This window comes from Capricornis sumatraensis, chromosome X (genome assembly GCF_032405125.1).
Source record: "Capricornis sumatraensis isolate serow.1 chromosome X, serow.2, whole genome shotgun sequence".
Lineage (NCBI taxonomy): Eukaryota > Metazoa > Chordata > Mammalia > Artiodactyla > Bovidae > Capricornis > Capricornis sumatraensis.
Window position 1 is genome coordinate 90,132,069 of NC_091092.1, and position 12,959 is coordinate 90,145,027.

Below are 12,959 nucleotides of genomic sequence, written 5' to 3' on the forward strand. Positions count from 1 at the left end.
CAACCTTCCTGTGTATCTTAAGGTGGTTTCTCTGCCAGCTTAGGAAAGACACAAATGGCTTTGCAAGTGACTGTATTTGGTGTAATTGAAATGCATGTACACTCATACATAACCAGTTTTCTTTTGAATGTATTTTCACATTAAAAAAAAGTCAACATATGGTCATAAAAGTGATGAAATATAGCTGTACTCTTAAATACATTTTCTAAATCACAATATTCTACTTTCAGGGAGAAATATGAGTGGGCAAGTGGCGTCAACATTGGGACCTAGAGATCAAGATTCCTCCCAGCTGGATGAACCTGTGGTTGTGAGTACCTTACCATTTGATGTTTTCTATTAGCACAAGTTTATTTTTGAGAAAATGATGTTAAGTAGTACAGATGCAGTGATAAAGGTCTTCCATGGTGATAAAGGGTGACAGTTTGTCTGAGGAAGGAACATTGATCCAGATGTATTACAGTCTGGTGTTGCCTGGATGAGTATCCTGTTAAACTCCCTGGAAATGTGCCAAGTGACTTCCTCCTCCTGCTTATTAACAACAGACTGCATACTTCCATCCCAACATAGATTTAAATAACTTCCAAAGTCTTTCTGGGTAACTCTCATGGGAGCTAACTCTTCTCTGTGGGAAGAGTAACTTTATTAAAAGTAAGTACATAGAATTGTGTTGGGAAAATGTTGTTAGGTTTACTTATGATCAGATATATCTATGTATTATGTATATTTATGCTGTTAGATGTATTAAGAACAAAACGTTTTTATTTGCATGCACTCTCTACTAGGACCAGCAGCCCAGTGTTGAGCAACGTGAACAAGAGGAACCACCAGCTGAGATTCAGGATATCACACCTCGAAAGGAGGAGGTCCAGGAAGAGGATCCAGTGAATCGTGATGAAGAGGAGGAGAAGGATGCCTCAGAAGGTAAAGTGTATTTGTGCATCATGCCTTAAGACATAACCACTAAGAGGAGGAAAGGAAACATTAGAAAAAGACTTCAGACAATTCCTAAAAATCTGAGGAGAGTATAGGTTGCAGGTTAGTGTGGTTGCTCAACTTTTCCCTTGTTTTCAAGACAGAGAGAGGCGGGCAACTAAGTTGTCTGAGGACAACACTCAAAAAGGAAAATGGTAATAACATTGCAGAAAATTCTGCTTTCCTTTTTCTCCAGCAAAACATTCCCGGAATAATGCTCCTGAGGTTCTTATTCATCACATTTTTAGCATAATAACCTAAGGCTTTTAATTCATAACACCGAGAGAATGAATATCATCATTCCCTTGTTTATACTGTATGCTTTACAGCTGAATTGATGCATTTTTTTTCAAAAAAGATTCTGTCCTGGAAGCTGATCTCCAGGAATCGTCTGTGGCAAAGACTGGGGGTGAAGGTGGAGATGGTCCTGATGTCAGAGAGGAGTTTGCATCCAATAGAGAGCCTGTTGAAATGCCAGAAGCAGGTATGTCATCCATTCAGAAAATAATTTCTGTTGTTTCTGTTGTTCAGAATAGTATATCTTTACTAATATAGAGGGAACATTACTGTTATTTTAATAATAGAGTTCACATATTTGTTGAAAGATTGTTCAGACCCCAGATGCCTGAGTGCCTGACTTACAGACTTTCAAATAAAGAAACAGACAGGATCAAAGCCATATCGAATTGAAAATAGGAAACCGTTTTCTTCTCTTGAATATAAGTACTTGAAGCAACAGCTAATGATTTTCAGGTTCTTTGATAATTTCTGCTTGTAGCAAATATGGAATGCATTTGTAATCAATATCAGTTTATATGAGATATGCTTAGGCATCCAAGTAGGTTCCAGTACCAGCTTTAGCATAATGTGTGTGATTCTGTGAAATCCCTTAACTTCTAAACTCACCTTTACTCATATAAGTTGTGAATTCAGAACAGATACACTAAAATGCTGATTTTTCAATGGGAACTTTTGCATTCTCTGATTCTCTTCGACGGAATGCATACAAGAATACTCTGTTTTTTATGATGTATTTATCATAAAATATAATCATGAATCAAATTATAACAGGGGAATTGAGATTTCATTTTCTGATGGGGGACACATGTACACCTGTGGCTGATTCAATGTCAATGTATGTCAGAAACCACCACAATATTGTAATTAGCCTCCAATTAAAATCAATTAATTAATTTTTTAAAAAAAGAAAATGATCCAACATTCTGCTTGATGTTTGTTAAATTCTCTCAAATTCTGAATTCTCTAGCTCTTAAAAAACTAGTTGCATTTTAAATCCTTTCCCCAGTGAACCTTGAAATGACTGAATCATAAAATGGCAAAAGATAGTCTAGTTTCCTGTTTCTGTGGCTCATCTAGTTGAGAGAGTGCATTTAGTTAGTGATATTCAAGACAGGTGTGAGTAAGATGCCTATGCTAAGCACACTAACTGCCCCCACGTTTGGTCTTTTTTTTGGGGCGGGGGAGGTTGCTTATTTTAATTGGAGGATCATTACTTTATAATACTATGATGATTTTGCCATACACCCCACTCTCACTCTTAAAGAACTAATAAAAATCTGAGCCTCATGATATAATCGTCTCTAACCATATCAAGTATGTTATTTTGCCTCTTTGATACATGAGTTTAAACACTTTTGAAGGCCAGAGATTGTAACTCTAGTTCTTCCCGCATAATCAACTTAGTATCTTTCACATACGTGTTTTCCAAATTGCTGACAGTGAATTGCACAGTTCTGATTTTAAAGAAAGAACTTTCTAGTTAGGGAAGAATTTACTGTATATTGGCCTTCTAAATATTTTCACTGTACATTTTTTTCCCCATTCCATTACAACAATTAGATGAAAATACAACTTTCAGAGTACTTTCAAGTAACTACAGGACATGATTAAAATGTTCTCATAGAAAAATCTTGGCCCTCAATATGTGTGGTATTTAAAAAGAAAATACATAAATTACAAGGTACATAAATATAAAGTCCTACATCCAACATAAAAGGTAAATAAAAGAGCAACAGAGTAAACCTAAGGGATAAAGAAAAAGATACTTAATAAAAGACAGGTATAAATTGTTAGGAAGAGGAAAATTAACTCAACTAATAAATAAAGACAATGTGCTAGTTTACATAATTTGTTAATATATATATATTTATACACACATTTTTAGATATTCTTTTCTGTTGGGATTTATCACAGGAGATTGGACATTAGTTCCCTGTGCTATATAGTAGGACCTTGTTGTTGATTCATTCTGAATATAATAGTTTGTATCTGCCAACCCCAAACTGCCAGTCCATTCCTCTCAGTTTACATAATTGTGAAGAAAATGGACAAAGCCCAAGTATACGTAATTAGAAATAAGAACAAGACACTAACATTATATTACAGAATTAAAACTGAGTATAATCTGGAACTCAAATATTTTCAGCATATTGAGGAAATGGCTAATAGGGTGGAAACGCAAATACTATATAACATACCCCACAGTAACTAAATAACTAAACATCGCAAATGAACTTTTGAAATTGGTCAGAGTTTTCTCTCAAAAGCCATTATCATTTAGAAACAAACAAAAACTCTGCTTCTCCAGATTTTCCTTCTCTCTTCCTGCCTGCTTTTCTCTCTCACTCGTACTCCCTCTTGCTCTCCCTTTTCTTTTCTTCTCTCTTTTTTTTTCTTTCATTTTTGGTGTGGCTGTGAGAAACAGTCCTATTTCTGCTTCACATTTTGATGTCCCCATGTCGCCAGTGATAGTAATGACTTAAAATTAGTGTCGCCATATAATTTATTATACCAACTGGAATGCTTTCCAGGGTGAAAAGAAACATTTAGAATTACATGAGGGCCACAAGTAAAAAGGGGGACAAATGTTTAACCGACTGAAAACAACCATATCAGGCATAAATTAGAACAAATGCAAATTTCTCCACTTTTCCACAGTAGAGAAGAAACAAATGTAATACTGGCCTTTTTCGTTACTTCACTGAAGCAGTAACCAAGATAACAACTGTTTAGCTGTCCTATATTCGGAATATTATTTCAAACCAATGCATTTAAATGACACTTTCTGGGGATTTTTTGTTTCAGTTTTTGTGTATTTTGTTTTCCTTAGGGTGTTTTTTGTTGTTAGATATTTTACTGAATGTGTACACAGTTTTGCCTTCTACAGAAAACTACCTTCTGATAGGTTCCATTGATTTCATTTGTTCTGAACTCAGTGTCCTTATTTTCTTGTGTAACTAGGAAGAGTAGTGTGTTTTCAAAAATACTGGTAATGTGCTTGAAAAGTCTATAAAATCTCTAGAGAGGATTAACTGCAGGTAAGCCAAAGGGTCACCCTTAGTGTTCTTGTTTTAGTCCATTTTATAAAACTACAAGTGCAGTGACCCTTGTATACCTCTCCTGTCATCGAAATAAAGTTCTGCTAAGTAACTTTTTTAATATTCATATTATAGGTCAAGGGCAACCATTTGCTTGAAAGAAGAGAAACTGAAACCATCTATGCTGTTCTTCTGTTGTGTATTTGACTGTTAAAGTTCTGTCAATAAAGTTTCGTCTTGCACTGGCACATGTTTTGTTAAATTTATCCCCGGGTATTTAATGTTATTGAAAATTCATGGTTTGTGATTTTTATTGTCTAGTTGAGGATGTATGTAGAGATAGAATGTCGGTATATTGATTTTCTGTCCAACAATTCCTCTAAATATGCATATTAATTCCACAAATTTAGATCCAGATTGTTTTTGCTTTTCAAAATATACTATTAGATTTGAATATCAACAATTTCTACTGGCTTAAACCTTAAACCTTTCCTCATTTTGCAGCATTGAACAAACCTGGCCAGAATAGTCTTGACTAAAGCAGGTGATAATCGGCATTTTCCCCAGTAGGAAATGAAAAATCTTCTCCATTTCAACCTGTTTACGTTGCTTTTTTGTAGATATACTTTGTCAGAGTAAGTTCTATTCTATTCCTAGTTTACTGTCTTGAATATAGATTAATTTTCATCAAACCCTTATACTGCATCAGTTGTGACCATACAATTGTTTTCCCTCCATTTTTCTATTAATGTGGTGAATTGCATTGGTAACCTTATACGTTTAAACCACCCTTGCACTTCTAGGGTTAAAAAAATGTGGTCATAACATATGCTTTAGGTGTAATCTACATGTTAATGCTTATATATACATATATATACCCACACATAAAAAATTCATAAAAGCCTTCTCTTGAAGTCTTCTCTTGAATAAATGGATTTACAAAATGTGCCACGCAAATCTCATATGGTGTCCCTGATAAAATCATTGACAGAGAAATATTTTTAAAACTTAGTATATTTCTATTGTCCTGTAGAGAAATGGAATGCCAAAGCCATTGTTAAAGGTTGTAGGGAGACAGGACAAAAACTGCTGTCAATGTCCATGGCAAATGGCACAGTGTATCTTTCACACGTTTCTGACTTGCCTTCCAAGTTTTTTTGGGTGCAGGGAGAGAACAGCCACAAACATCTTTTTTTCTCCATGGCGTCGTCCATTGGCTTGATAGTCACCAGTTCTCGGAAGCCCTCCAGTTGTCTGTGTATGTCTGTGTGTGTGTGTGTGTGTGTGAATCACTCAGCCATGTCCTACTCTTTGCAGCCCCATGAATTGTAGCGGGCCAGGCTTCTCTGTGCATGCAATTCTCCAGGCAAGAATACTGGAGTGGATTGCCATTCCCTTCTCCAGAGGATCTTCCCAGCCCAGGGATCAAACCCTGGTCTCCTGCAGATTCTTTACCGTTTGAGCTACAGGGAAGTCCTCCAGCTATCTGATTCCTCCCTTATATCCTTACTATTAACATAACGCTTACATCTCTGAGCCCCCATCTGCATCCTCACGCACCAAAAAATACATATTTGTGCAACAAAGGACTTATTCAGAATTCACTCTGCTTGGCGAATAACAGGATTATAAACAGCAGCTGTTGTGCCCTCACAGAGGTATGAAAACCCAGGTCCAGAAGGACTGAAAATGGGAGGTTCAAATCTACCCTGAGACTTAACTTAGAGTATCCCATGTTACCAAAAAGTATGTGAAAAAGCCCCTAGGTCATGGAGCTGCCTGACAGGATTAGATCCTAGCTGGAAGAAAAGGGAAAGGAATGAGGGGAACTTTGTGAGCCAAAATGACTTGAGTCTTATCTGCTCTGTCTCCTTAATTGGCTATGACATGACCTAACTGGGCTTCCCTAGTGGCTCAGACGGTAAAGAATCCGCCTGCAGTGCTGGAGACCTGGGTTCGATCCCTGCATTGGGAACATCCCCTGGAGGAGGGCATAGCACCCCACTCCAGTGTTCTTGCCTGAAGAATCCCCATGGATAGAGGTGCCTGACGGGCTACAGTCCATGGGGTGGCAAAGAGTCAGACACGACTGAGCGACTAAGCACAGCACGTGACATAACTAAGAGTATCAGTACTGGCTCTGACACGTACTGTGTGAAGGTGAGAAAGGTATTTCCATCCTTTGGATCTGTTTCCCCATTGCTCAAATGGAAATTACAAGTTTACACTAAATATTTGTTATGAAGAATAAACAAGATAACATGTGAAGTAGGCATTACATTGCAAATGGGTTTGGCTTATTCCATTCCATTTTTTCATTTAAACTTTCAAAATGTTTAATTTCACTTACCTTTACAATTACAATTCTCTCATAAGTGATACAGATTTTGAATTTCAAGTAGACCAAAAGGGTAACTTTTGAAATAGATTGGACTTCAGAAACATATTTTGACTAAATAAATATATTGATTCAATAGCAGATTCAATAGCTGGTATCAGACAGGGCATCCATTCTGAGGTTGGTTTGTTAATGAGGACTGACAAGGCTACCCTAAGTCATAGTATGTGGTGAAAACTGTGCTCCTTGCTGTGTGTGATGACAAAGAAAGTAAGCCAATATTCCGGTCACGCAACATCACACAACTCAACGCCAAACTCTGTCACATAGTCAGGCAGCCAGTCCCTAAGTAACACTGCAGGAGCTACAGGGCCACAGTGTACCACTGCCGCTGTTAGTTTGGCTTGTCACCTTCTACGGGCTTGGGCAGTAAGGAGGCAATGACCCCGAATGGATTCAGATTCTGACTTAGAGACAGTGCAGAAGCACTATGACCCTGGTGTCAGTTGCCTTGTCCCTGGTCCCACGGTCTGACACTGAATTGGAAGGCCTCAGTAACAGGCACTACAGGTGGTGGGTCTCTGCCAGGAAGGAGCCCGCAGTTGTGCCCTATGGCACTGAGCAGCTCTCTAGTCCACGGCTGTACTCTCAGCTGGGGCTAGGGAGACCATCCTATGTTCAACTGAAACCAGGGGTGGATGAGTCACAACTTTGTGTCACCTCCAGCTGGATAAGGAGGCAGGTGAGAAATGGCCTCATAGCAGCTCTTCATCAGGCTGCTTATCTCCCCTTGCTGCAAGAGCAATAGTAGGTTCTCTGCCAAGATTCAAGTCAGCCTGCAACTTAGCCTTGCCTACGTAGCCTAAGTGGGGACATGCAAGGTCACCAGGGCATGACGACAGAGCCACACCCCTACAGTGTTTTTTGGAACAAGACACAAGGCTTTATGTATGTTGCTACAAATATAACACCTATATACTGACTCCTACATGGAAGAGATGCTTTTCCTGTCAGTCATGAAAAATATTCCTTCGTTTAGTACACACACATTGCTTACTAGCATGTTTCAGGATGTATCTGCAATGCTTGAAATAACAAGACCAGTGATGTGAGGTGGATGATGGGAATATCACACTGGTGGACCAGACAGACACATAACAGAAAAGAAGTGCAAAGGAGAAACACAGGGAATGGACCTAAGGGAAAAGCAAAACAAAATGGTGAGTGGGCTGGCCAAGAAGCAGGAGGAAAGCTAGAAGATACGGTTCATTCTAAGAGTGAAAGAAGTTATATATAACACAGTCGTGCTTTGACCCAGGCTGTGGATGAGAGTCACAACCTCCCCTTCATCACTGCGCCTTTTGAGGGTGGTGTCTGGGAGTCTAGAGATTCTGAAGGGAAAGGAGAAAGAAAATACATAGTGCAGGGGGTGCATGCACCCGCCCTGATAGAGATGCAGGTGCAGCTTGTTAGAGTAACCAGGTGGGGATGAGCAGAGTTGGATTCGGTGACTCAAGAAGAAATGTGCAAATGAATGTAAAGGGAGAAAACACATTGAGAGGGGTAAACAGCTCCAACTCCCATTTCTGTACCAGGGTAGGGTGCAGCATTACTGTCGTGAGAAGGCTCCCTGGTCTGAGCTCTGGGAGGGAGTGATGAGACTAACGACCCACCATCAGCCCTAAGCAGGGGGCCCTGTGTGTGTGAAGACAAGTCTCAGCCTTTACCACTGACAGACACAGAAAGCTTCTTGGCCCTGCGGAGAGTGGGGCTCTGGCACCTTAGGGAAGCTCAAAAGTAAGGTGGAAGTGTTGGTTGTTGTTCAGGCACTGAGTCATGTCCGACTGTTTACGCCCCATGGCCTGCAGCAAGACAGGCTCCTCCCTCCTACACTATCTCCCTGAGTTTGATCAAATTAATGTCCATTGTGTTGGTGATGCTATCTAGTCATCTCACCCTCTGTCGCCCCCATCTGCTCCTGCCTTCAATGTTTTTGCATCAGGGTCCTTTCCAATGAGTCAGCTATTCGCATCAGGTGGCCAAAGTATTGCAGCTTCAGCATCAGTCCTTCCGGTGAATATTCAGAGTTCATTTCCTTTAGGATTGGCGGGTTTGTTCTCCTTGCTGTCCAAGGGATTCTCAAGGCTCATCTCTAGCACCACAATTCGAAAGCATCAATTCTTTGGCACTCAGCCTTCTTAATGATCTAACTCACACATCTGTACATCACTACTGGAAAAACATAGTTTTGACTCTACAGACCTTTGTCAGCAAAGTGATGTCTCTGCTTTTTAATATGTTGTCTAGGTTTGTCATGGGCTTCCCTGGGGGCTCAGTGGTAAAGAATCTGTCTGTAAGGCAGCACACTTAGGAGATATGGGTTTAATCCCTGGGTCAGGAAGATCCCCTGGAAGAGGGCATGGCAACACATGCAAGCTAGGTCTGTCATAGCTTTCCTTCCAAGGAGCAAGCGTCTTTGAATTTCATGGCTGCGATCACCATCTGCAGTGATTTTGGAGCCCAGGAAAATGAAATCTGTCACTGCTTCCACTTCAGTTCAGTTCAGTCGCTCAGCCGTGTCCGACTCTTGGTGACCCCATGAACTGCAGCACGCCAGGCCTCCCTGTCCATCACCAAATCCCGGAGTTCACCCAAACTCGTGTCCATTGAGTCAGTGATGCCATCCAACCGTCTCATCCTCTGTCGTCCCCTTCTCCTCCTGCCCTCAATCTTTCCCGGCATCAGGGTCTTTTCAGATGAGTCAGCTTTTCGCATCAGGTGGCCAAAGTATTGCAGTTTCAGCTTCAACATCAGCCCTTCCAATGAACACCCAGCACTGATCTCCTTTAGGATGGACTGCTTCCACTTAACACCCTTCTATTTGCCATGAAGGGATAGGACCAGATGCCATGATCTTAGTGTTTTAATAGTTGAGTTTTAAGCCAGTGTTTTCACTCTCCTTTTTTGAACCTTATCAAAAGGTTCTTTAGTTGCTCTTCACTTTTTGCCATTACAGTGTATCATCTGTGTATCTGAGCTTGTCGAGATTTCTCCCAGCAATCTTCATTCCAGCTTTTGAGTCATCCAGTCCAGCATTTTGCATGATGTACTCTACGTATAAGTTAAATAAGCAGCATGACAATATACAGCCTTGTCGTACTCCTTCCCCAATTATGAAGCAGTCATATGTTCCAACTCTGGTTCTAACGGTTGCTTCTTGGCCCACATACAGGTTTCTGAGGAGACAGGTCGAGTAGTCTGGTACTGCCCTCTGTTTAAGAATTTTCTCCATTTGTTGTGATCCACGCAGTCAGAGGTGTTAGCGTGGTCAATGACACAGAAGTAGATGCTTTAGAAAAAGTAGATGCGTTAGACATTTACGAAGTAAAATGGACAGAACTCAGCAAGAATTTGGAGTTCAGGTGAGGGAGAGGGAATCGTAAACATGGTTAAGACCAAACTTGTGTGTCCTGTCATAAAAGTACAAAACTGTCATGTGAATTCTGGAAGTTGGCCAGGTCTGGGAAGAGTTCCAAATAAGATTTTTATGTTTTTGAGCTCATGGTCTACATGGATACAATACCCAGTATTTAAATACTTAAAATTTCCTTTCCCTTTAAAAACAGTATCGTGGTATAATTTATATACAACAAAAGCCAACACTTTAATGTATTACCATTTGTAGATTTTTGACAAATGTATACCGTGGTGTAAATGCTACCACAATAAAAAGGTAGAAAACGTCTCAATTTTCAAAAATGTTCCCTTGGGGGTATTTGCCATCAGACTCCTTCCTACACTCCTATACCCTGGCAACCACAGATACATTTCTGTGCAAAGAGTTGTGCCGTTTCCAGAAATCCATTGACATGAAATCATATAATATGTAGCCTTCTGTGTCTGGTTTCTCTCATTTGCACAGGTGAGATGCATCCTTGCTCTTACATGCATTTGTAGTTACTTTTCTTTTTTTATTATCGTGTAGTTTTCCTGTGTACAGCTATACCCTTTTGTTTTTCTTTCATCTGTATACCAGTTGTTGAATAACTGGGTTGTTTCTGCGTGTGGCTATTAGGAGTACATCTGCAGAATATTTGAGTGCAGGCCACTGTGTGAGCATGTTTTCATTTCTCTTGGGAAAACTGCCTAGGAGTAGCCTTGCTGGGTCATATAAGGCTTCCCAGGTGGCGCTAGTGGTAAAGAACCCATCTGCCAATGCAGGAGACTCAGGTTCAACCCCTTGCTCTGGAAGATCCCCTGGAGTAGGAACTAGCAACCCGCTCCAGTATTCTTGCCTGGAAAATTCCATGAAGAGTGTTCCTGGCAGGTACAGTCCATGGGGCCCCAGAGAGTTAAACACGACTGAGTGACTGAACACACACACACATACATGGTAATTTGTGTATCTTAGAATCTAAACTGTGTCCTCTGTAGACAACATACACATGGATTTTTTTTTTTAACTGTTCTCTCAATGTCTGCCTTCCGGTTGGCTAGTTTTATCTATTCACATTTAATGTTGATACAGACTTACATCTGCCAATGTACATTTCTGTCTCATGCCATTTTGTTCTATGGTGCTCATTTTACTGCTTTCTTTTCCATTCAATGGATGCTTTCTAATGTAGCGTTTTAAACTCTTTACTGATTTCCCACTGCTTTTAAGTTATTTCCTTAGCTGTATGTCACCGAAAACATCTCGCTTTATCACAATCAGCTTCACAAATTTACACAAATTCTAGTGAGATACAGAAACATTACTCCTATATCGCTCTATTCTGGTTTCCCTCTTTTCCCCATATTGTCACATATATAATAAATCTATAAAGGCCCATTAATACACTCTTATTATATATAACGTTATGTGATGAAAAGCTGATATATGGCAGGATATCAGGTATCTATTTATAGCTTCTGTTATATTCACCTTCTTTGTCATGATTTCTGATGCTTTGCATATGGTTGTATGGATTTGACACCATCCAGAGTTGTTTCCTTACCTCATACAGCTTTGCTCCCAACCACCTCCTTTGTGCTGCTACTGCAAATATATTACATTCCATATGTTGTTGGCCCAACAAAAATAGGGCTTCTCTAGTGGCTCAGACAGTAAAGAATCTGCCTGCAGTGCAGGAGACCCGGGTTCAGTCCTTTGGTCAGGAAGATCCCCTGGAGAAGGGAATGGCTAACCACTCCGGTATTCTTGCCTGGAGAATCCCATGGATAGAGGAGCCTGGTAGGCTGCAGTGATGGGGTTGCCAAGAGTCAGACATGACTGAGCAACTACTGCTTTCACAACAATAAATTATGTGATATTGTTTTAGACAGTTGCTTTTTAAGTACAGGAAGAAAGGACTGAAATATGTATCCAGAAAGAATTTCTGTTCATATAATTACCTTTACCTGTGCTCTTTGCTTTGTCACATGGATTCAGATTAACATCTGAATTCACTTATTGCAGCATGAAGAACTTCCTTTAGTTTTCCTTGTAAGCCAGTTCTACCAACACATTCCCTGAGTTGTTTTTTTTTTTTTTAATTTGGGCATACCTGTACTTTGCTTTCATTTCTATTTTCTTAAACCACTTTATTGTGGTATGTGTGACATGTAAAATGCTGTGTATGCACCCGTGGAATCATCACCAGCTTCAATATACAAAACTCAACTGTATTTCCATACTAGTGGTGAATACTCCTAATAAGTAAGAAAGTTCCAGTGACAATATAAAAAGAACTTAGGAACTAGTTTAACCAAGGAGGTGTAAGATTTGTACATTGAAAATGACAAAACCAGTTGAAAGAAATTAATGAAAATTTCAGTAAATGGTCACTGACTATCAACGGGCACTAGAGTTTCCCCTAGAAATTTGCTGTCATTGTACACACGTCTCTGAGCATGTGGGAATATTTCCTTAAGGCACATTCATAGCAGTGAGACTGCTGGGTCAAAGGCTTCCTTGGCTAAACACACATCTATGGAGTACCTACTATGTGCATGTGCCTGACACTGTTCTAAACCCCAAGGAGGCATCACAGAATAGGACTGACACATGTCCCTCTTTCATGAAGGCAAATGCTGCTGAGGGTGAGGGCACGATGGAATGTAAATTCTGATGGGTGCTGCCACAGACCCCTGCAAAGGTGTTTTACCAGTTCACACTGGCCTCAGTGGGGCAGGGGAGTGAATGCACCTTTACTGGCATCTGCGTACCATTTGTAGGGTGGGAGGTCTTGGCAGGAGGCTGGACTCCTTGTGTCCAGTTCCTTAGAAGAGCTTCAAGTCCACAACTAGGACTGATCCATGTAGGG